The sequence below is a fragment of the Camelus ferus genome, chromosome 19, assembly GCF_009834535.1.
Source record: "Camelus ferus isolate YT-003-E chromosome 19, BCGSAC_Cfer_1.0, whole genome shotgun sequence".
Classification (NCBI taxonomy): Eukaryota; Metazoa; Chordata; class Mammalia; order Artiodactyla; family Camelidae; genus Camelus; species Camelus ferus.
Genome location: NC_045714.1, coordinates 29,927,846 through 29,951,254, shown reverse-complemented (window position 1 = coordinate 29,951,254; position 23,409 = coordinate 29,927,846). Strand labels below are relative to the sequence as shown.

At 37.8% G+C, this 23,409-nt stretch overlaps 1 protein-coding gene across 7 annotated transcripts in view; it reads left to right on the top strand.

Moving 5' to 3' along the window:
* Window positions 1-23,409, top strand: part of PLCB1 (phospholipase C beta 1) — a 648,190-nt gene that overhangs the window by 60,720 nt on the left and 564,061 nt on the right. The gene's annotated exons all lie outside the window — the stretch shown is intronic.

Sequence of the window (23,409 nt, the reverse complement as noted above, 5' to 3'; positions counted from 1 at the left end):
TCAAGTATCTGTTGGGCTAAATAATTCTGATACCATACACGGCAGGTTGCTTGTCTATTAATTCAATAATGTATATTGAGGGTCTATTGTGTGCCAGGCAATGCTTTGTGTTCTGGGGTTTCACTCATAAATAAAAACTTCATAGCAGAGACGGGGAGATTGTCTGTAACAACACGTGTATCAGGTCATAGGATGATTGACAGTCTGGTGTCATGAATCATGTGTTGAGGGAGCACGGGAGAGAAATCAATCGACTTTCCCCTGGTTTAGGGGTGGATGCGGGAACCGGGATGAGGAAGGACATGCAGAGAAAGTAGAATTTGGTCTAGGCCTTGTCAGGAAGTGTCACTCGAGTAAGAGGGGGCCAAAGCATGGAATCATGGGTGCACTTTGCTTCCTTGGGGAACAGCAGATAATACAGGTGTATGTCATGAGCAGTGAATGGTTATTGTGGACCAGAGAAGTTTAGGCTGGACGGGCTTATGCTCTGTGTTTTGTATAGAGATCAATCTGGCAGTTGTATGGAGGATCAGTTTCAGTCTGGAAAAAGTAAGGATCCCTCGAGTTGAGAATGCAGTTCAATGTCTGAACGTTGGTAATAGTAACAGGAACGTGGGAGGGAGATGGAAGGTGACAGATTGAATGTGGAGAGTAAGGCGGAGGAAGAAGCAGAGTTGATGGAGAGGTGTCTGGTTTCAGAAACAGGATGGAAGGCGATGTCATGAATGGAATGGAGAATTAGAGGAAGGCATCACTTATTTTGTTTCATTTTTAAGTTGATTTCTAGTGTGGTGACGAAGAGTAAGAAGACAGTGAATTTGGTTTTGATCAGGAGCCTGCCTGACTGTTTAGCTGGAGATGTTTGTATACAGTGGGGACAGCGAGTTTGGAGCTCGGAAAACAGTGAGATGTACATGTCACCAGGGCATAGGGGATGGGTGGAGAAAAGGGAGAGCATGAACTTGTCCAGACAGAGATGCACAGAAAAACCAGGTTCCCGATAAATAGAACCTTTTAAGGGACATGATGGGTCGGAGCCAACCCTTCGCTGAAGAATGGTCAATGAGATGCAGGAGAAAAGTTGGAGAATATTTCTTGAAAATTGAAGGACAAGTGTTTCCAAAGGGAATAGCTAACAAGACTGCAGGTGGGTGTTGTTTAATAGATCCCTCAGCTCTTTGCCCTTCCATTGGTACAAGCCTGAAGCAAGTTCATCTCAGTCTTGGAGAATTTCCCCACAGGACTCAGCCCCAGCGGCGCTCAGTGAGTAACTTGTTCGTTGGAGCACATCTCTCACCACTTCTTCCCTTCCCTGTCCCTCTTCTCAACGCCTCTCCCTGGGTTACCTTGGGGTAACCAACGTGTGGTCAAATCCTTGAGTCAGAGTCTATGTCTGGGGCTCTCAAGGACCCTTCACCCCCTGAGCTGCAAATGAAGAGACTGGAATGAATCCAACTTGAGGTGTGGTCATTTTTTTTTTTTAATTGAGGTTTAGTTCATTTACAATATTGTGTTAGTTTCAGGTGTACAGCAAAATGATTCAGTTATATGTATATATCTGTATTCTTTTAAAAATCCTTTCAATTGTAGGTTATTACAAGATGTTGCATATAGTTCCCTGTGCTGTACAGTAAATCCTTGCTGTTTATCTACTTAATATATGGGAGTGTACATCTGTTAACGCCAGACTCCTGATTTATTCCTCCCCTCCCCTTTCCCCTTTGGTAACCATACATTTGTTTCTATGTCTGTGAATCTGTTTCTGTTTTGTAAATAGGTTCATTTGTCCTTTTTTTTTAGATTCTACATATAAGCAATGTCATGTAGTAGTTGTCTTTCTCTGTCTGACTTACTTCATTTAGTGTAATCATCTTGAGGTCCTTTCGAGGGTGGTCATTCTTGATCATCCTTCTGTCATTTCCCACAGGAAACAGAGTTGTTTGTTGAGCACAACCCTGGGACAGTCCATCCATCCTACATTTATGGTGATTATTCATTCAGCAAACACTACTTACAAGGCATATACTATGTGACACACGTGCAGTTTTCTCTCTTAGAAGACAAGGTCCCCTTTCTTCCTTTATATTTTTATTTGTTCTTCCTTGCCACTTATTTGACGGCATTGGTTGCTCCTACTTTTCTGATATTGAACTCAGTTAAATTTACTCTGCTTTTGCCATCTGTGGTAATAAATTATTATCCTAGAAGTATGTTTTGCATTTAAATTGAATATCCCTCTTGAAGGTGCTGTAAATTCTTTGTGGTAAAATCCATTGACCGTAATAATCAGGAAAGACAAGGCAGAAAAAATTAAATTATTGAAAATAGTTGATTTAATAATGTTTCTGTGAAAAATAGCAGGACTGTAGAAGGTAATTAATATTCTAAAACTTGCTGAAATAGAGAAAAATGAATTTCTTCTTATCTGATTCTCATATCTGGTTCTTCTCTGGCTTCTAATTTTATTATGATGCACATATTATACTTACATAATTAAAAGTCTTGTTGATACACCACCTATGGAGTAGTCTTGCCAAAAAAAAAAAAAAAAAATCAAACCTGACCTTTATGAAACCTCTAGGTCCAACTACTGATTCATTCGAAACACTGAGAAGAGACACGTGTGACTAGCCTGTGGGGGAAACAAAGGCACAACACCTGCTGCAGGAAACAGGAGACCGTTTAGGACAATCAGCCTGGTTTAGTGAACATATAAATTGCCAGAAAAAAATAGAACAGAAGGGAAAACTATAGTTTAAAAGACTTACCAATCATTTTAACCAATTGCAATGCATCGCCTTTACTTAGATTGTGGTTTAAAAAAAGAACTATGACATTTATGAGACAATTTGAACATTTGAGTATTTGAGGAATTATTGCTAACTTTACAGTGTTTTTGTTATGGTAAAAGGTAGAATCCACATCTTTAGAGATGCATTCGAAATTATTTATGGATATAATTGCATGATAGCTGGGATATGGTTTTAAAGTAGAACAGAGGAGTTGGGGAAGAGGGTGGTCTGTGGAGGAGGCAGATATGCCATGGATGGATGATTTGAGGGTGGTTTATGTATCTGAGTGTTTATTATACTCATTTGCTTTTGTGTATGTTGAAAATTATCCATAATGAAAACCATGAAAATCAGTAACATAGACAGATGACCTTCAATGTATGGACACACCATGGTTTATATTTCAATTAAAATGTTTTATTATATAATACCATGGTTTCTTAAATTCATCTATTTGATAGAAGTAAGGTTAAGTGGTTCAAGAATCAATTAAAATCATCCTATGGTAAGTTTCATTGCAAATCCAGCTTTGACCTTTGTTCACAGAAGAAAAGAATGTGGAAAGAACACATTTGTGCACATGTTTTCCCTCACTCATGGCTTGTATAGATGTTAGCACAGTGGGGTTTTTTTTTTTTTTTAGCTGAAGATATTTCATCCTTCTCTCATCTTCCTATTATCCTTCTTTATATTTTAATCATTACTGCATATTGCCAGTATTTTGAATAAGGTGTCTAAGTCTTATACTCTTGTCCTCCATTAAATTTTCTTGAGTCTCAGAAGTGCAAGATTCAATAAAATAAGGTAGGAATGATGAGTGATTTAATAATGGAGGCTAAAGGTATTGTTATCTCTGTTACATTTTAGAGGAAATGTCCTTGGTCTGATTTGGAAATTGTTACAGTTACTTGTGTAATATAATTTGGTAAAATTAGTAAAATTTATTTTTGAAAGTGCATCTACATTTTGCTTCTGCCTAAAATAGTATGAAATACAAAATAAGTAATACATTGTACTGTGTCTTTGCTAACACACTGTTTTTAATTATTTTTATCCCCAGAAATGGTTAGTATGGTTAGAATTGTCAGAATGGCTACGCTGAATCAGATAAATATATCCCAAGAAAATACTAAAAAAGGAAAAAAATGTAAATATTCACAAAGATAGTCACTATAGTATTTCCAAGACCAAAATAATTAGATGTGAACTGAATGATAAAAAGTTGCAAAAAGTAAAAGTAAATCATGGTATTTCAACAAAATGAAGCACTGAACTACCATGAGAAATAGATTATTTTAAATGAAGCAATATGGAAATATTTAGATATGAAATTAGGGAAAAATACAAGCAGAATAAAAAATTATCGTTTCACTCTGATAATAAATATGTAAAATATGTTCATTTATAGATAAAGACTGGAAGAGGATATTTAAAAATGAAACCAGCTGTTGCATTATAGTGGTGGTGTTAAGGATGATTTATTTTTTCTTTAAAATTCCCTTCTGCTGTTATAATGAAAAAAAAAGTTATAATAAAAAAAGGAATGCAGAAAACAAAAAAATTGGTTCTGCCATGAGAAGCTCTAATTATATTGCCGATACAGTCCTAAAAGGAAGAAAATGGAACATTAATTTTAAGTTAACCCTAAGAAATGCAATAAATAAATTGCAATGAACTGGCACATATGTTAAGTGTAGATTGTATTATAAGAGATAATGCAGGGCATCTCGTGGCTCTGTCCTCCTTAAACAGAAAGGGGAAATGCCCCATAAATCCTATGCTCTTAATGAGTTATTGCATCCCTGAGAAAATGGACTTGATCCAGTTTACCTTCAGCAGCGACCCAGTGTCTAGCCCAGCACCTGACCCCAGGTAGGTGCTTATAAAACACTAGTGGAGTGACTGAAGAGATGCTCTTGAGTCCCTGCATCTCATATCCAGTGCTTCCCAGAGCAGTATTTTCTTCAACAACATCATGTTTTATTTCTCTTTAATGTTGGGTTCCTTTTTCAATAACTGTCTCCCTTCTCCATCTACATTACAGCTTCAAAATTGTAGGTAAAACTTTTCAAGTGCTAACATTTGAGCCCCACTCTTCCTATATTCTTGAGGGGTATTTGGATGCTGATGGAGGGAAGAGGTTGGCCAAGGAGTTGGGGGCTGTTGCACTGCCAGGCACTTTCAGAACATCTGGATGTTTATTTCCCATTGTCAGGATCCCAAAGAGTAGACAGGTATTTGAACCAAACTGTGGAAAACTGTTTTTCTTTTAGTTTCTCTTCCCTCCCCTTCTCTCAAGACCCTGTAGGTCCTCTTCTGAGGCCCCAGTGATTTGTTCCATAGACTTTAAGAATTTCTTGGAATGTGGGATCAGAAGGCAAGATCATGTTTTGGAGTGTTTCTTTAACTAGTTTCTCCTTACTGTACGATTAGCTTAAAATTAGAAACTGAAAAGCTGGCTGCTTTTTAAAAGATGATTATGGACACAGCCCTTGATAAGGGCTGGCAATGGAAGGGAGAGGGAGGAAGTGTCATTTTTCTATATATTAAACACAGACATGCTTGGTTCATTTTACCATTCACATATTTCTGCTAGGAAGCAAATCTTTCCCTGTCCATTGTTCATGCAGTCCATTTTTAAAGTTAATTAAAGGATTTGATAGGCATTATTTCACTAAACACACAGAAGTCTTAACAAAACGACCTATGCTTTGTATTATTACACCTGTTTCAAGATGTCATGTGGAGTTCTCTTAGAATACAAAAATACAGTCTTTGTCCCAAGAAGTTTCTGTATACTTTCTGATAGCACATATTGTATAGATGTCAAAAATGAGAAATTCGTCATCAAAATAGAAATGAAGTCTAAAGCAATGTTTTTCATATATTTCGTGAGCTTGTTGAAAATAATTTAATGAAAAATGAAAATACTATTTCACATTAGTGAGGGTACAAACTAAACATTTTATTGATGAACTTAATTTGTTTAACCAAGAGCACAGATCAATAAAGAAAAATTAAAAAAAAAAGAAAATGAATATAAAAAATATGAAAATGAACATATGTATACATATGCATGACTGGGACATTGTGCTGTACACTGGAAATTGACACATTGTAACTGACTGTACTTCAATTAAAAAAAAAAGAAAAAAAATAGAGCGTGGAAAAGATTCTGGTCCTGTGTATTAACATTTTCCTCAGCTTTTGTCTTGGCTTTTTTAGTGAAGATTAGGATCAGGTAGTCAAGATCGAATTAATGTGTTTGTTTCTAAAAATGCTTTGCTGGCAGTTATCTTTGGAGACGATGATTAATACTGGCAGAGATAACATTAAAGGAAAACTTGTTCTGTGGGTTGTACAGATGGTCTTCGAGGGGTGGCCGCCCTGACCATAGGAACTCTGATTGCTATTTTAATTAAACTTGAGGGCAGAAGAAAGGAGCCTCTTTTTTTTTTTTGAGATAAATGTTGAGGTTACACAATGTGTTTAACCTTGAGGTTTGTCAACAGTTGTAAAATAAAATGAGCAGTTCACAGGAACAAACCAGTAGGCAGTTTTTCAGTTCAGCAACCGAACGACTTTTCCATTGTAAGTGAAAGTAGGAGGTAAGTTTCCTTGGGAAACATGGCATTTGTTCTCAGAGGAGTTAGTTATTGTCTTAAAACAATGGGTATATGTAAAACGTAATTTAGGTAAAGAGAAGGAACGTACCATTTTATAGTACTTTTACTGTGGTGAGTTTCATTGTTTTACTGCTCTAAATTTAAAACCTTTTTTTGTCATTTTTTTTTTTTTAAATTATGAAAGTAGTACTTGCCTAATGCAAGTTGATGGGGGTTGTCAAACTCCAATGTCAAACTCCAAAGTCAAAATCCCTGTTGGAAAAAGAAAAACCAAATGTATCTGTATGTGAAACAAAAAGTTTCATTTCCTGACCTCCCCATCAGTCATCACTGGGGTCAGTTTGGTGTGTTGCTATACAGAGTATTTTATTCTAAGTAAGAAGAGCATTTGATCGGTATTTTATTCTAAGTAAGAAGAAAACATATTTATACATGTAAACATCGTATTTATCTCAGCCCCGCCCCCGTTTAAGTGCTTTTGCACACATTTGCCGTTTACATTTTACAGCCGTCTATGATATTGGTGCTGTTACCAACCTCCACATTATAAAGGAGGAAACAAGACCGGGACAGGTTAAAAGTGCTTTGTGCAAGCTCACACAGTTAGTAAAAGGCTGCATTGCGATTCGAACTTTGGCAGTGTGTACTCCAAGCCCAAAAGGCTGAATTACCACACATGACCCTAGATAAATAAACTGAGTATCTGTGTGTGTTCAGATGTATAATTTGCTTTTATAATAAAAAAATAGGGTCACTCCAGGCGTCTTCTACATTTTCCTTTTTTATTTAATAATCCATCTAGCTCATCTTTCCATGTTTGTGTACGTAACTCTAAAAGTTTTGTGACTTTTAATAATTCCATAGTTTGTATACACTGTCATTGGTTTTAGACCACTTTCTCTTTACTGAAGGCATTTAGTCGTTTCTCTTTTAGTCCTGTGGAAACAGTGATGGACAGTCTGCTACATCCATCCTCCTGCTTGTGTTGAGGTATTACTGCTCTAATGTTGGTTCTTAGAAGTAGAGATGTTGAGTCAAAAACTGTTGATTTGAAACTGTGAAAGATACAGCTAAATACTCCATCAGTTTACACTCCCACCAAAGGGCAGTTTGTAATAAAACGGGAAGGACCACCTGAGAGAAACGTAATCATTTATTCAATAAGATAATTGGGCTATATGCCTTGCCTTCAGGAGTAATATCAAAGAAGAACAAAGCATGATTCTTCCCCTCTGGAAGCTTCTGATTCATTTCCATAAGCTGGAAATGCAGTCAGACTGACACAGGCAGTTTCTACAGGAAAGCAAGTCCATAGTTAACAATGTTTCACGGTCTCTTAACTTTGACCTACTTCTAGGGACACTCACATCATGGCTAGCAGAGAACTGAACTCCATTTAGCCTGATCTTTTAGGCCCAAGGTGATCAAATGTTTTAGCTAACATACCCTTGAAAATAATTTTGATAACCTATATATCTCTTCACAGATGTTTAAGTTAACATCTACATTTTTTTCATCTGAAGTTTAGATAGCCACAAAATATATAAACTCTGCCTGTATTATAAATATGAACATTAAAACAATTTTGATCACCCTTAACATCTCCCATGGAATCCAAAAAACATAGTTATTTCATGCCAGCATTATGCAGTTAGAAAACACAGAAGTAAGTTCTCTTTTAGTAAGAGATTTATGATTGTTTTTGCTTTGACTTGAACCTCTATCCTGTTTCTACCATAGAGTTTTATTCTAACATGTTTGTGCTTGAAATTCTTGTACTGATTATTTTATCATTTATCTGCAGGAAAAGTAGACATGTATGTGTGTGCATTTATATGTGAATTTAAAAAAAATTCTGTGACCTTAGTCTCTAAGTGTTGAAAACTTTATTCTGGGAGCAATGTTTCAATTATTAATTGTAACTGACAACTAAAAGACTGTTTTTTGATAAATAATTATTAAATACCCTATAATTTATATATTATAATTATTCTAATATAAAAAGTAAAGCTTTGTTGGAATTAGATCTCTTAATGAGACAAGCAAGGCTATCTTTCAAAAATTCATGTGTCTGGGGTGAAAATTATGATTACTAAAATGAAATAAGCTTCACCATCAACAGTATCCCTTTTATTAATACACATGTTGAGAAGTATGTGGATGGTCATGGAATTTTTTCTATAGCAGTGCTCCTCAAGTCTTTGGATTCCTAAGCTGTATACCAAAAAAGTATCGTCAGTAATATTTCACTGTAAGTCACCTTATTAATCTATTGGCTGAAAATTTACTTAGACTTTCCTTAAATTCTGTTAAACTTAAAGAATTGGAAACAACCTGACTTGTAAAAAAGATCTACCAGTTCTGAGGTCTTCTGCTTTCTCAGTTTCCAGCAAGGACATCGAGAGATCATTCTCTCTACCAGTGAGCCTTTCACGTGTAACTTAGAAAGGTTTCCGCACATCAGAATATTGGTAATTTCAGTGTGCTTTGACTATATAGCATTTTCTGAGTAAAGCTTTTATCATAATTTTATTTCTGTCCAAACCTTGGAGCTTCTGTCTTAACTCACTCAGTTTATGGGAAATACTCATCGTATAATCTAATTCAGAAACCGAGCCATCACTGTCAGGAAAAAGCCTGAGTTCATTTTTCAGTTCAAGTAAACATGTTAATACGAACCTCGTCTCCCTTCTGAAATGCAAGAGGGAGACAGAAGAGGCGCGGAGCTTTGCCTTGTGTTCTTGGCCTTGGTGAAGTGACGCACTCTGCTGTTTCAAGATGTTTTCCTGCTTTGTTTCCATTTGTTCTGCTGGGACCCCACCCCCTCCTTCACCTCAGGATGGGTGCATTCATTCTCCAGAGTAGGGGATGGGAGAGGCGAGTGTGTTAAATGAAAAGTGTTAGCCCCCCCCCCCCCCCCGCCGTACTCTGCAGAACATCTGAACCCGGAGCACACTCATGACGGATGCACAGAAGATCCACAGCATCACTGCAAGCTTATGACGCTTTGCATGAGGGAGCCTGTTGTCATCCCCTTTGTTTGGTGCCCCAGGGGATCTTACTCGCAGGGATAATGCCTCTTAGCAAGATTCTGGTTGGATTAAAGGGCAGGACTTTGTAATGAGTGCGAAGGGTGCCCACGAAAGGGCGAGTGCGAGACAGAGTGGCAGCGCTACTACAGCTGTCTTCTCTGGCTGCTTAGACTTACGAGAGGTCAGAACTTGCCGGAATCTTATTCCCTGAAAACTCTCCATGCCTGTGTTTCTCTTGAAAAAGGTTGGCGTCCCCTCATGTTTTCATTTGAGTAGCAGCATCCTAGATCACAGTTCAGAAGACTTAGTTGTTACTATGACAAAAATGCCAGTGACAAGCATTAACAAATTTTTGTGAATTTGAACTTTTAGATTCTCTAAATTGATAAATAATTATTAAATACCATATAACTTGTGCATTATAATTATTCTAATATAAAAAGTAATAAAACTTGGTTGGAATTACATCTCTTAATGAGACAATTGATATCTACAATAAATTTGAAGAAATAATTATCTTCAAATGAAATTGCACGAGGGTGTGGATGGGTCTATAAAAGTCTTCAGAAAAGGAAAGGATGCAGAAGTATGGATATTAATGATGAAATAAATTAGGAAAATATTGGCCATGTTGTCTTTGGTGGCTGAAATTCTTTAAGTTTTTCTTAACTTTGTATTTTACAGTGGAAGATACATTTATTCCACTTCCTGTTGAAATCTGTTGCAGTTGTGGCCATGAATCATGATTGGAAAAGATTGCAAAATCTCTTTGTATCAATTTTCCTAAAATAAATTATTCAACGCAGTTCATTATCTATAATTCTACCCTGAGTTAAAATAAAAATCTGCTTTTCTAGGTCATTCTTCTTTAAGCTATTAATATCCTTTTCATATTATAAGACTTCTTAATTTCCTTTATTAGCAACTGCGAGCAGCTGAAATATGAATGTCATTGCTTTGAGTATTAATTGACACTTGAATTCTCTTCGGCAGTTTTGCCCTGATGTCAGCAGTTTTCAGCTTAGTAAACACAGGAGCAAGGTCATTATTTACTGAACCATATTTATGTTTTTACTTTACTTCTGGTGATAGACATAGGTCTCTTCTATAATTTGCACAGCAGCAAAATTCAGGAATTGTCACTCAGCTGTTGGTGCATTTGGAAAAGCTGGAACTTTCTTAGCCTCCTTTATGTTCAAGAACATAAAAACCATGAGCTTAAGTAAATGAGAAGTCAACTTACAAAGTTCAGAACAGCATCTGAATTTTTGGTCCATTAGATTAATTGATAGACAGTTTCTTCAAAAAGAATAACCATTTTAAATACATTTTATTCTAAATAAAATTCGTATCAAGGAAAGATTATTTGGTGGAAAGAGCACTGGAGTAAGAGTCCGGCTTTTCCTTCACTTCTGTGACCTTTGCCAGATAAACCCATCACTGAGTGTCTTTTTTGAGTCTCTTTGTCCCAATTTATAAAATGAAATGACTGGATCATGGTGATTATTCTTATTCCAAGTTCTGTATTTTAGGACCTCGGGGAGTAGTAATTTTAATTGTTATTGTGCCTTAGGATTATAAAAGTAGTATCAAATGGAAAACACAAGCCGTATAGACAAAAGGCAAAATATCTCGGCAGTTTCTCACTTGGGGTAAAAACACTGTTCATGTTTGCTGACAACTGAATGGTGGTGCCTTTCGTGAGTAAACCACTGTTAATTTCCTATTAAAGGACATTTAGGGCTCCTGTAAGTTTCAGGTACACCCCACACACAGAGAATCCTAAAGAACATTCTTGTCCACATTTTTAGAGTTCTTATGTGAAAATGCTTCATCAAAGCATGTGAAAATTTAATTTTTTATCTGCCCTACCATAAAAGCTATACCAGAAATCAACATCATGAATTTTTTTTTTCTTTGCAAGTTGGAAAACAAGTTCTCTTCTTTTCTCGTGTCCCTTCCTCCACCCACTAAAGCCTTGCCAGCTGCCCTTTCGGTTGTACGCCATGTTTCCTGCTGGTCTTCGAAGGCTCTGTATTGTCTCAAAACTTGATGGTGATAAGAAGTAGGTTTGCCAGTTTACCTAAGAATTTATTGGGCTCCATATTGCACTGGAAGCTGAGGCTGCAGTGGCGAACAAAAGCCACACCTTCCATGTAGGTGCTTGTATGGAACGTACCGTCCAGGTGGTCAGGGACAAAGATGTTACTTAGATGAATGCACGAAGGCATGTGCATTTCCCAGCTGAGGGAGGGATCTGTGAGCACAGAAGGACCCGCTTCAGTCTGATGGTGGCTGGCGGGGAAGGGCTCACGGGAAAGAGATCTTAGCTCTGAAGATGAGTAAGGGCTAATTGCCCAACATGATGGGTGTAGTAAACAGCTGGAGAGGAAGGGTTTTGTGATCAGAGGAGACTGAACAAGCGAGACTGTGGCAGGAGGCCACAGAGCAAGTCTGAGGAGCTGAAAGAAAGCCACGTGGCTGAGCCTAGAACACAAGGTGGCATTTGTGAAAGATGAAGCCAGGACAGGGGCTGGAATCAAGCCTGCCCTATTGGCCAGATTTGATCATTTCCTAAAGGTAATAGGAGACCAGTGAAGAATTTAAGCAAAGGTTGAAGTCAAGGTGGGGGTGGGATGTGTGTGTGTGTCCACAGGCGAGTAACATGCTTAGCTATGTATTAACATAAACTGTAATAAAAGATGAAAAGGGTGCTTAGATTTTAAAAAATTATGATCTTGCTTCCCTTGGACCAGTTAAGTACGTAAGCGGATAGTTCTTAATTCTTTGGGAAGTAGTTCTCTTCAACAATGCAGTTATTTCCCAGTTAGCAAGGAAATACTAATAAAGTCATTTTTTTTTTCTGCTGGGTGGAGAGTCCCAGTCCAATTTAGTGTCCACAGCTAACACTTGCAATATAATTTAATCCTTAACTACTCAACCAAAGCCAGGACAATAGTAAATGTGTTTTTTAAAATCCTCCTCATTAAGGCTGCTAAAAAGCAGAAGTTAAACAAAGGCTGTGGGAATAAAGAACAGTTTTGGATGTAAGGTTTCAGCTTTGGGAATGATGTACCAATAATGACTTGGTACAAATGGGCCTAAGATGTGCCGATGAAAACAGCTGTGTCTTCATTAAAAGGCTACTGAAATGTGCCTCGTGGTAAGTTTTGCAGCCTTGCTTTCCCCACTTAGGACTAATGTCTTTTGTTTTAAGGACAAATGTAACCTCATTCCTTTTTCATGCGATGATGTCCTCTGATGTGGCCTTTGTGTTGATCATTAAGCAATTACGGGGTTTGGAATGGTGGTTTAGGGGTAATGTGCCATTTAACTTGGCTTTTATTCTCTCGGGTATAAAGGGCCCAGCCACCACTCCTGTATTATTTGGGAGACCATGCACTTTCCTGCTGGAGGACTGTGTCTGTGGGGCTGCCAAGACTATTAAGAAAAAGCCACACTAACTTGAAAACGGTGCAGTTATGGCTGAAATATGCCTCCCACCATCTAATTCCTGTGTGTGCTACTGGCTAAGAAAGACTTTTTCCTTCCCAATTGCACACCAGCTTCTTCAGGACTGAGATTGAGTTACATCTAATCTGTGAGACACCTCATGCAGAAGCTATGTGTTGACCACGTGAGTGAGTTTAAAGCCACTTAGAAGACTGTTTTGTCTTTCTGATCTCTTAACTTCCCCAAAACTCCCATCAGCTGTTTCTCCTTCTACTCACCCTCACCAGACTATAAATAGAAGCCAACCCATAGGCTTTGTACATTTCAGAATCAATTTGTGAATCTCAAAAGGCCATAGAAATCTGAAAACTTAAAAAAGCTAACAGAGAAAAAAAAATGTTAAATTCCTGGGTGACTTTGAAGCTAGTGTGTTTGGGGAGCATCTTGGTTGGCGGAGTGCTTAGAGATGACCGAGTCCTGTCACAGAGCAGAACGTACGATTGCTTTGAATTACAGCCAGTTTGGAGCCATAGTCAGTTTTTGCAAGGTGCTGAAGGCCAGTTTTTTTTTTTTTCCCTTGTCCCTTCAACTAGCCGACAGTTCACTGCCCCTGCCCCTCTTCGAGCACTGCAACCCTAGATTATGCAATCCACTTGGAATTCTCCCTCATCAGTCCTAGTTTGAGGCTCAGGCTGGGTTGTGAACATTAGGAGCTTTCGGTCTGCCTTGACACACTTGAAATCAGTCATTGGCTGCTCTGTGACTGTCGGCATTGTTTTGGTTATACAGACCAAGTGCTCTGGGCTCGGGTCCAAAACTTGCGAAAAATGATCAACCCTGGAAATCTGCTTGAAAGTCTTTAAGAAGTACTTAAATGGGGCAAAATGTTAGATAATCTGCCATATTTAAATTTTTATTTGTATGTATTATACACACATATGTTATTTATTTCATAGAAAGGGTAGTATGCACACCATGAATATAAGCAAAATATCTAGTTTATGCAGCGTTAATTTGATGATACCCAAACTACTCAATAATTCCATGGTAAGCTTTCTTTCTTTTATTCTTTTTATTTTAAAAAGCTTTTTACGTCATGTTGAGGAGTTTGGTAAAACCAGCTGATATTTTAAGATCCTTTTGACATTTTACATGATTATAGGACATGGGGACACAAGTTCAGAAAAACTGAGAGAAGTCTCTCACAGTCAAAAAACTGCCATATTTGGGAGTTCTTGGCAAGGCTTTATGTAAACTGTATGTTTTTTACCCAGGGAGCCTTTATAATGGAACTGAAAGCATCCACCATCCTTCGTACATGGGCTTCTAGTCACAGAATTAATATAGCAAATCTATTGAGGAATATGGAATTTGAGATTAGAGAAAGAAGGTTAAAGAGACAGACGGTCTGCACAGGGCAGACCTAAGGGCGTTGTGGGTCTCAGATTGAGAACCAGGCTGCAGGATTTGCTCCTGAAACTTGAAACAGGCAGGAATCGGGGACTGTCCTGGAATTGTGAAGCTGTCTTCCAAAGAGCCAAAGCAGAGTGTACTGTGTTTTGCTTTGGTCTCCACAGTTTGGGGGGGGGGGGGGCTTCTAAAACCGAGACGGAATTCAGAGATGAAGCTGAGTTTCCAAATAAAATTTGGAGGAAAGATAAGAAGTCACTATATTTAAGTAGAAGTAGAAATCTGACCAAGATTTATGGTGTTCACACAGCTCATGGTAGATTTCTGGGACGTGGAAGATCCTTGCCCTTAAAGAGGTCAACGTACATTACAGAGCTGCACAAAAAGTGATGGAGCACAAACAAGAGAAATTTGGTCCCTTTCTCTCACTATACATGAACACAAAAATATTATCTATGGTGACTATCTAGAAACCCAATACTTAGAGCTTTAAGTCTGCTAGTGGAGCTTTCAGAAGCCTGGACAAACCAAAATGGTAAGTCAACTAGTTTCTCTGACATTTTGCAATTAGTAACAGAGTGTCCCAGTCCTCCTGCCTCCCCAGACAGAACCTTCCTAACGTGTCTTCTGTCTATGACTTAGCTCTGGGGTGATTTGCCTCCCTTTCTCTATATAATTCTGGTTCATATGAGGGTGAGAGGCTGTTGTGAAGCTTTGTTCTACCTCTCCTAAACCTTGTTTTAAATCCACATCACTTTACTAAAGGTAACATTATTCCCAGTCATTCCCAGGACACATCCCTTATCCACATCTTTTTAAAGCAGGTGGAAGCTTGACGCAGAAGCCAGAGTGTGTTCTATAATTCTGGGTAAAGACCCCGTCGGATACAAGGGGTCTAGGGTTCGCATAGGATGTGGTCTCCATAGTAAGTAGGGTACAGAGACAGGGTCAGAGTGTTAGGAGATGGTAAGAGTTGAAGAAAAAGAAGCTGATTGGTGAGCTGGGAATCAAGAGATGAAGAAATGGAGGAGATGAAGGAACTGAGTCAAGAGGAAAAACAAGTGACAGGAGAGGGGGTGCCCCGTCTCTCCCCGGGGGTGGGAGGAGGGCGGGTAGCAGGAGAACAGCATGGAGGAGCTTCCGGTGGAGGGGTGGGTGGAGCTATGCCGTAACCTGGGGGAGATACGAAGGAATTTGTGGGCATTTGAGATCAATGTCTGTGAACTTCCCACCAAAGTGAGACATGAAGTTATCTGACGATAGCATGACTCATAAAACGGAAGGTTCGGAGGAGAGTTGAAGAGGACTGCGCTTCCTGCTGAAGAAAGTGAACTTTTCACTCACACTTACTCGTCCATCCATTCAACACTATTTAGATTGCTCATCTTTCTGTCCCCAAGGCCCAGAGGGACACGCGCAGTGAGCAAGGCAGGTGTGGTCCTTGTTCGCGTCACAGGGGCATTTGGTGTGGTGCCTTGCTGTTCCCAGTCCAGTGAACCACGTGGGCGGCATCTGCTTCCCTGGGAGGATGCAGAGGTGGGCATCCCTATGTCCATGAAAAGCGAGACACATTGGTACAGGGTGTTGATTCTAGAGCCATGCAGCTTGGGTTCAAATCCCAGCTTCCACCTCTTCCCTGCTCTGTGGCAGGTTTTTTCATCTTTGCTTTCCCCTTACCTAAACTGGGAATAATAATAATAATACCTACTTCATAGTGTTCTTTTGAAGATTAAATGAGTTAATATTTCAAAAAACGTCTTGGCACATGGTAAACACTGTGTAAGTATTGATAAATAACATTAGGCAGTTAGATAGGCAAAATCCAGAATATAATAGAGAACCCAGAAAATGAACTAATGGATCTCTGGTGAGAGGGTACTGCTCTGTAGGATATGTTATGGAATTTTGTGGGAGGTTGGCTGTTCTATTGACTGGGAAATAAAAGGCTGGCACATCCTTCACCAGTTTAAGATTTCCTAGCAGACATTCATGTTGGTGAAAAAAAAAAAAGCTTATAATGTTCTGAAGCTATATATAACCCCATCTTACATGTAATTGTAAGAGTCAGGTGTTGCAGAGCTTTATTATACACTGAACTTTCCAGGACTGCAACTGCCTTGTAAATTGAGGAATGATTATACTTTATTTGGTTCAGAACATTACCAAGAATTATTCACCGTTTCAGAATGTCACTAATGCAACACCAGTCCCGGCGTGTGAGTCCCGATGCAGTGCACCTCCATCAGCCTGAAACACTCACTGTGGTTCTCCTTATTTGTACAAAAATCCAAGGCTTCCCAAGTCTTCTTGGGAAGCTGTGGCCAAGCATTGATGTATTGAAATGCACGTGCTTTTGGAGTAATTTCCTTCTATTTGTTTGGCTTACTGTAGGAGCATCATGTTGGTTTTCAAGATATCCTATCAGTGGATGGATTCATTGTCAGTGAATTTTATGTTATGACTGGCATTTGTCAGGCAGTGACAGAATTGGGACTGATCTGGGTAGGATCCACTGGTAAAAGCAAGTGCCTTGAGAAGGTATCAGCGAGAGGTGTGAAGCCTGGGCAATTTTTGGAAGCTGGACAGTGGCTGCTGTCCAGGAGGAAGGAATTCGTTAGATGGGCACAGACTGTCCTGTGAAGGATTTAGTGTAGCCTTAGCTTGCCAAGCTCTGTTTACTTGAGGAAGATACTGACAATTCCCTTTGAACCTTTATAAACAAGGTAAAAGTTAATGTCTTTCTGATGGAGAGCAGGCACAACACCTAAACCAGCATTGAATTTATGTCCAAACCCATTAACATACTCACACATTCTGAACTTAAGCTCAGTCGCTAACACCAGATTGTTTTCTTAGACCCCTTCCTTCTGCACAGGGGAGTGACATTATTATTCGATGGATAGGTAGGAATTTGAATTGTTATATGTTAAAACCTTCCCCTTTCAGATCCTCATTCTAAGTGAAGTAAGCCAGAAAGAGAAAGAAAAATACCATATGAGATCGCTAATATGTGGAATCTAAAAAACAAACAAACAACAAAAACAAAGCATAAATACAGGACAGAAATAGACTCATAGACAGAGAATACAGACTTGTGGTTGCCGGGGGGCGGACGGTGGGAAGGGATAGACTGGGATTCCAAAATTGTAGAATAGATAAGCAAGATTATATTGTATAGCACAGGGAAATTTACACAAAACGTTATGGTAACTGAAAAAAAAAAACAGAAAAGAAAAAAGAAGACACTAATGAACCTATTTACAAAACAGAAACAGACTCACAGACATAGTAAACAAACTTATGGTTACCCCGGGGGGGAAAAGGGGTGGGAAGGGATAAATTGGGAGCTTTGAGATCTGCAAACACTAACTACTATATATAAAATAGATAAAAACCAGATTGCTTTTGTATGGCACAGGGAACAAGATTTATTCAATATCTTGTAGTAACCTATCATGAAAAAGAATATGAAAAAATATATGTATGTATATATATGACTGAAACATTATGCTGTACACCAGAAATTGACACATTGTAACTGACTGTACTTCAACAAAACAAACAAAAATACTTACTCTTTCACAAGTGTAATAAGTTGCTATTCCTAAAAAGTGTATATGGACAGCTTAAACCGTCTGGGTTTCACAGGTGATTTTTTTTTCCTTCTAGGTTGCAAACTATTTGCAGACAGGGAGTCAATTTTAAATTTCTCTGTGCACCTTGTAGCTAAAACAATGCTTGCCATAGCATAAGAATGCAGCACATCTTCGATGAGAGGACAAGCCTTTGTGTGTGGTTTGGGAAAGTAAACTGAGCTGATGTCATATATTCTAGGTTCCACTTCCAGATTTGTTACGAAACTGAGTTTTGAACTTGGGTAAGTGACTTACAATTTTGGTTTCACTATCTCACAACTGAGGTGTGATATATTTCTTGCCCAGATTGTGTATAACTTCATTTTTAAAATCAAAAGAGAGAAAGCAATTAAAGCCACTTGAAAACAGTAAAGCCCTAACCAAATGTAAGCTTTAATAAGTTGCACAAAAGTGTGAAATTGAATTTGGGTTTATTCACAGAGGAAGGGTGCATTCTTCAGGAGCATAGTGGGCTGAACAGTGTATAGAATTGACATCCACCTGGAACCTCAGAATGAAAACTTAATAGAAATATTTATTATTATTATTATTATTATTATTATTATTATTATTATTATTATTATTATTTTCAGATTAATTAGTTAAGATAAGGTCATACTGGATTAGGCTGGGCCCTAGATCTAACGACTGGTGTCCTTATAAAAAATAGAAAGGCTACACAGGGAGGAGGGCCGTGTAAAGAGATTGGTGGATTGGTATGATACAGCTCCAAGCCAGGGAGCGCCAAGGACTGTCTTCCCTAGAGCTTTCAGAGGAACATGGCCTTACTGACTTTGGACCACTAGCTTCCAGAACTGTCACAGGATAAATTTCTGTTGTTACATGTCACCCAGTGTGTATGCCAGCCCCTAGGAAACTAATACAAAGGGTAATTGTTTTTTCCTCTTAGGAAGAATGGGACAGAATCAGAGGTAAAATAATGTTTCTGGAAGTTTGCCTGGTGTCCTTGGCATCATTGTCATTAACCAGAACTCCATGGAAAGACGAGCAGTTAGCATAAGTTTAAAAGCATGGGCATTTGAGACAGACAGATGGGGTCCTGGTTCCACCACTGGCCACACCCTCCTCCTCCCAGCTGTAAAATCCCGGCGATGCTAGACTAGCTGTCTCCTGTTAACTGATCTGAAGCTATGGACATATGTGTACTTGGAATACTTCCTTTCGAAGGTTACTGGTTACTAGGTAACTTGAGGCAAACACAGTCCCATTCCATATAGTTCTACTTTACCAGCCTATAAATGATAATGACAACAGGAAAGATAATATTTTCAGTTTTGAGTCAGTATTCTTGATCACCTCTTCCTCAAAGCATCAGAATTCGCTTTTGTCATGGTGGCGATAACCCAGACTGGTCAGTTAACCTCATTTGGCTGACTTCCTTTCCAATTGTAGATATCTTTTCATTATATTTTGTAAATAACTGCAACTTTTTGTCAGTATTTAATAAGAACCCAGGAATAGAAAGTTATGAGGAGTTTGAAAAAGTCCTTGACCTGGCAGTTGCTTTAAAGTCCTGGTTTGTGTTTCAAAATAAAGGCAAGATTTTATTAAAAAAAATTTTTTTTATTGAAGTACAGTCAGTTACAATGTGTTAATTTCTGGTGTACAGCACAATGGCCCAGCTATGCATATACATACATATATGTGTTTTCATAGAAGGTTATTGTAAGGTATTGAGTATAGTTCCCTGTACTATACAGAAAAAACATGTTTTTTAAATTTGTTCTTGTATGTAGTGGCTAACATTTGCAAATCTCAAATTCCCAAATTTATCCCTTTCTACCCTTTCTCCCAGTAACCATGATTGTTTACTATGCTTGCAAGTCTTTCTGTTTTGTAGATGAGTTCATTAATGTCCTCTTTTTTCCTTTTATTAAGGTTCCACATATGAGTGATATTACATGATATTTTTATTTCTCTTTCTGGCTTACCTCACTTAGAGTGACAATCTCTAGGTCCATCCATGTTGCAACAAATGGCATTATTTTACTCTTTTATATGGTTGAGGAGTATTCCATTGTGTATATATATATACCACAACTTCTTTATCCAGTCATCTGTCAGTGGAGATTTAAGTTGTTTCCAAGTCTTGGCTACTGTAAATAGTGCTGCTGTGAACATTGGGGAGCATGTATCTTTTTGAATTAGAGTTCCCTCGGAATATATACCCAGAAGTGGGATCATATGGTAAGTCTATTTTTAGTTTTTGAGGATCTCAATACTGTTTTCCATAACGGCTACACCAAACTACATTCCCACCGACAGTTTAGGAGGGTTCCCTTTTCTCCACACCCTCTCCAGCATTTATCGTTTGTGGACTTTTTAACGATGGCCATTCTGACTGGTGTGAGGTGTTACCTCATTGTAGTTTTGATTTGCGTGTGTCTGATAATTAGTGATATTGAGCATTTTTCCATGTGCCTATTGACCACTTATATATATTTCTCCATTAAAGAATTGTCTGTTTAGTAGATCTTCTGCCCAGTTTTTGATTGGGTTGTTTGTTTTTTTGTTATTAAGTTGTATGAGCTGCTTATATATTCTGGAAATTAAGCCTTTGTCAGTTGCATCATTTGCAAATAGTTTATCCTATTTTGTAGGTTGTCGTTTTGTTTTGCTTATGGCTTCCTTTGCTGTGCACAACCTTATAGGTTTAATTAAGTCCCATTTGTTAATTTTTGCTTTTATTTCTACTGCCTGGGTAGACTGCTCTAGGAGAACATTGTGAAGATCTGTGTCAGAGAATGTTTTGCCTATGTTTTCTTCTAGGAGTTTCATCGTGTCTTGTCATGATAAGGCAAGATTTTAAATGTCAGTTATCATGGGAAGGTTCCAGATTGGCTTTTAGCCAGTGCTTCTGATTGAGACGAGTAGGCCAGACCCTCCCCTATCAATGAATGATTCTTCATTAGCTTTAAAATCTCAAATAGCAACCCAAATACATTAAAAAAATAGATATTATAAGAAAACTACAGAGAAATTCAAAATTCAAATTCACAAAAAAAGTTCCCATACTTAGAGACCTGAAAACTCCATATTCCATAGGCTTGTGTATTTAGCCATTCTTCCCAAATGTCTGCTTGCATGTTTTGTTAGATTGAATTGAAGTGAAAGATCAAATGTCTGGAAATTTAGGCTCAGCTTAACATTCTTTTTCCAATAGTTTGTTTTGAAAGTTTTCAAAGCATCATTAATATCGTACCACATCTTATAGAAATCATGCAATGCTGTAGTCCCATTTACGTGGCTCTTGGTTCCACAGTAAGTGTATGTTAATTATATCTATATACATTCTGATCCGAATACGAGAGTGTTATAATTTTGATTTAAACAACATTATATATTTTAAAGAAATTCAAAGGAAAACTATCTTTAGAAAGATTTACCCACATCTTTACCGACTCTGATGCTCATTATTCATTTCTGAAGATTCAGGTTTATATTTTGTATCATCTCTTTGGCCCAAAGAGCTTCCTTTTGAATTTGCTGTAGTTCAGGTCTGCTGAAGAAAAATTCTTGTAGTTTCATGCTTTGAATATGTCTCTATTTTACCTTCACTCTTGAATGATACCTAGAGAATTCTAGGGTGATGTATTTTTTTTCATTTCAGCACTTTAAAGATTTTGGTTTACTTCTTGTCCCCATAACAGATGTTCGAATCATTATTCATCTGTAAGTAATATCTTCCTTTACTCTAGCAGCTTTCAGGATTTTTTTTCTATATCTCTGGTTTTCAGCATTTATACAGTGATAAGTCTAGGTGTGTATTTCCTTGTATTAATTCTGTTGGAGGGGGGAGGGTATAGCTCAGTGGTGGAACGCATGCTGAGCATGCACACGGTTCTGGGTTCAGTTTCCAGTACTTCCATGAAAATGAATAAATAAATAATAAAAATATTTTTATTTAAATAAATAAAGAATAGAAAACCTCTTGGGGAGTGATGGAAACTCTGAGGTTATCTGATTGTGGTGGTGGTTTCATAGGTGTACACATCTATCAAAATTCATCAAATTATACATCTGAAATGTGTGTAGTTTGCTGTGCAGAAATTATATCACAATAAAGTTGTTTAATAAAATAAATAAACAAACCTAATTACCTCCCTCCCCCCCAAAATAAAAAAAAATAGCTTAAACAATCTGTCTGGGCTTTGTTGAGCTGCTTTAATCTGCAAATTCATATCCTTCACCAAATTTGGCAAAATTATGGCTATTATTCTTCAAATATCTTCTGTTCCATTCTCTCTTTTCTTTCTTTCTGGGGCTCCAATCAGATGTATGTTAGACTTTTTTACATTGCTCCACCTTACATTATTTTACATAATTTTATCCATCATATATCTGCAGTGTTGTAATTAGATACAAATGGCTTTCTCAGTCTTGGGTGCTTCGGCATTCTCTGTGAAATGAATCTAGTGATTTCACTATATTCTTTTCGTATGAGTTACTATTTGTTTGTTTAAAAAAAATACTGTTTACCTGTTCAACAAGTGTGTGTAATGTGACCAGGCTTTATGTAAATCTGCTAAGTCATCATTTTACTCATGAGCTATGTGTATATATATATATATGTACTCATATCTCAATATTTATTGACTATTCCAAGTCAAACAGCTTCATTCAGTTACAATAATCAAGTTTCCACCGATAGGTAAGCGTCCCAACCTTACTGTAGCTCTGAGCAGTGCTGCTTTTAAGTGGACTTCTCTTCTGCTCCAGCCTCATTACATTTTCTTTCTTTCTTTCTTCAGTATTTAATTTATTTTTTGTTTGGCGGGGAGGTGATCTGGTTTCTTTCTTTATTTGTCTATTTTTAATGGAGGTACTGGGGATTGAACCTAGGACCTCTTGCATGCTAAGCGTGTACTCTACCACTGAGCTGTACCCTCCCGCCATGTTTTCCTGTGTACATCTCCTGTAAGGACTTGGTTGCATTTCTATTATAGAAACCACAGGGCAGTTCTTAGGAATCTTGCCCTTTTAAGGAATTTGTTCTTCTAATTAATTGCCAAAACCTAGGCCTTCTTTGAACATTTATATTGTCTCACAGCTCTGTTTAGAACAAGACTGTAAGACCTCTCTGTCCTGAACAGAACTTAAAGACTCATTCTTACCATCACACTGGCAAATACCCTGGAAGCCAGCCATTTGGAGGAACCCAAATTGAGCATTCAAGCCTGAAGGCTTGGTAGAGTCCCAACACTGACCTTTTAGTCTTTCATTCTTTTCTTTTTCTTAAGAAAATAGAAGAATGACTGCTTACCATTGATTGTAATGTGTGTCAACTTCTAAAATTCAGCAGTTGAGTGTTAAACTTGTTTTACTGTGCACATTTGCTTTTGTTGAATTAAGTCCAGGTCTTTTCATTTCCCAGGGCATAAAATCTTGGTTAAATTCCATGGGAAAGGATTAAGTTCTGGATATATAAACATTCAGCCAA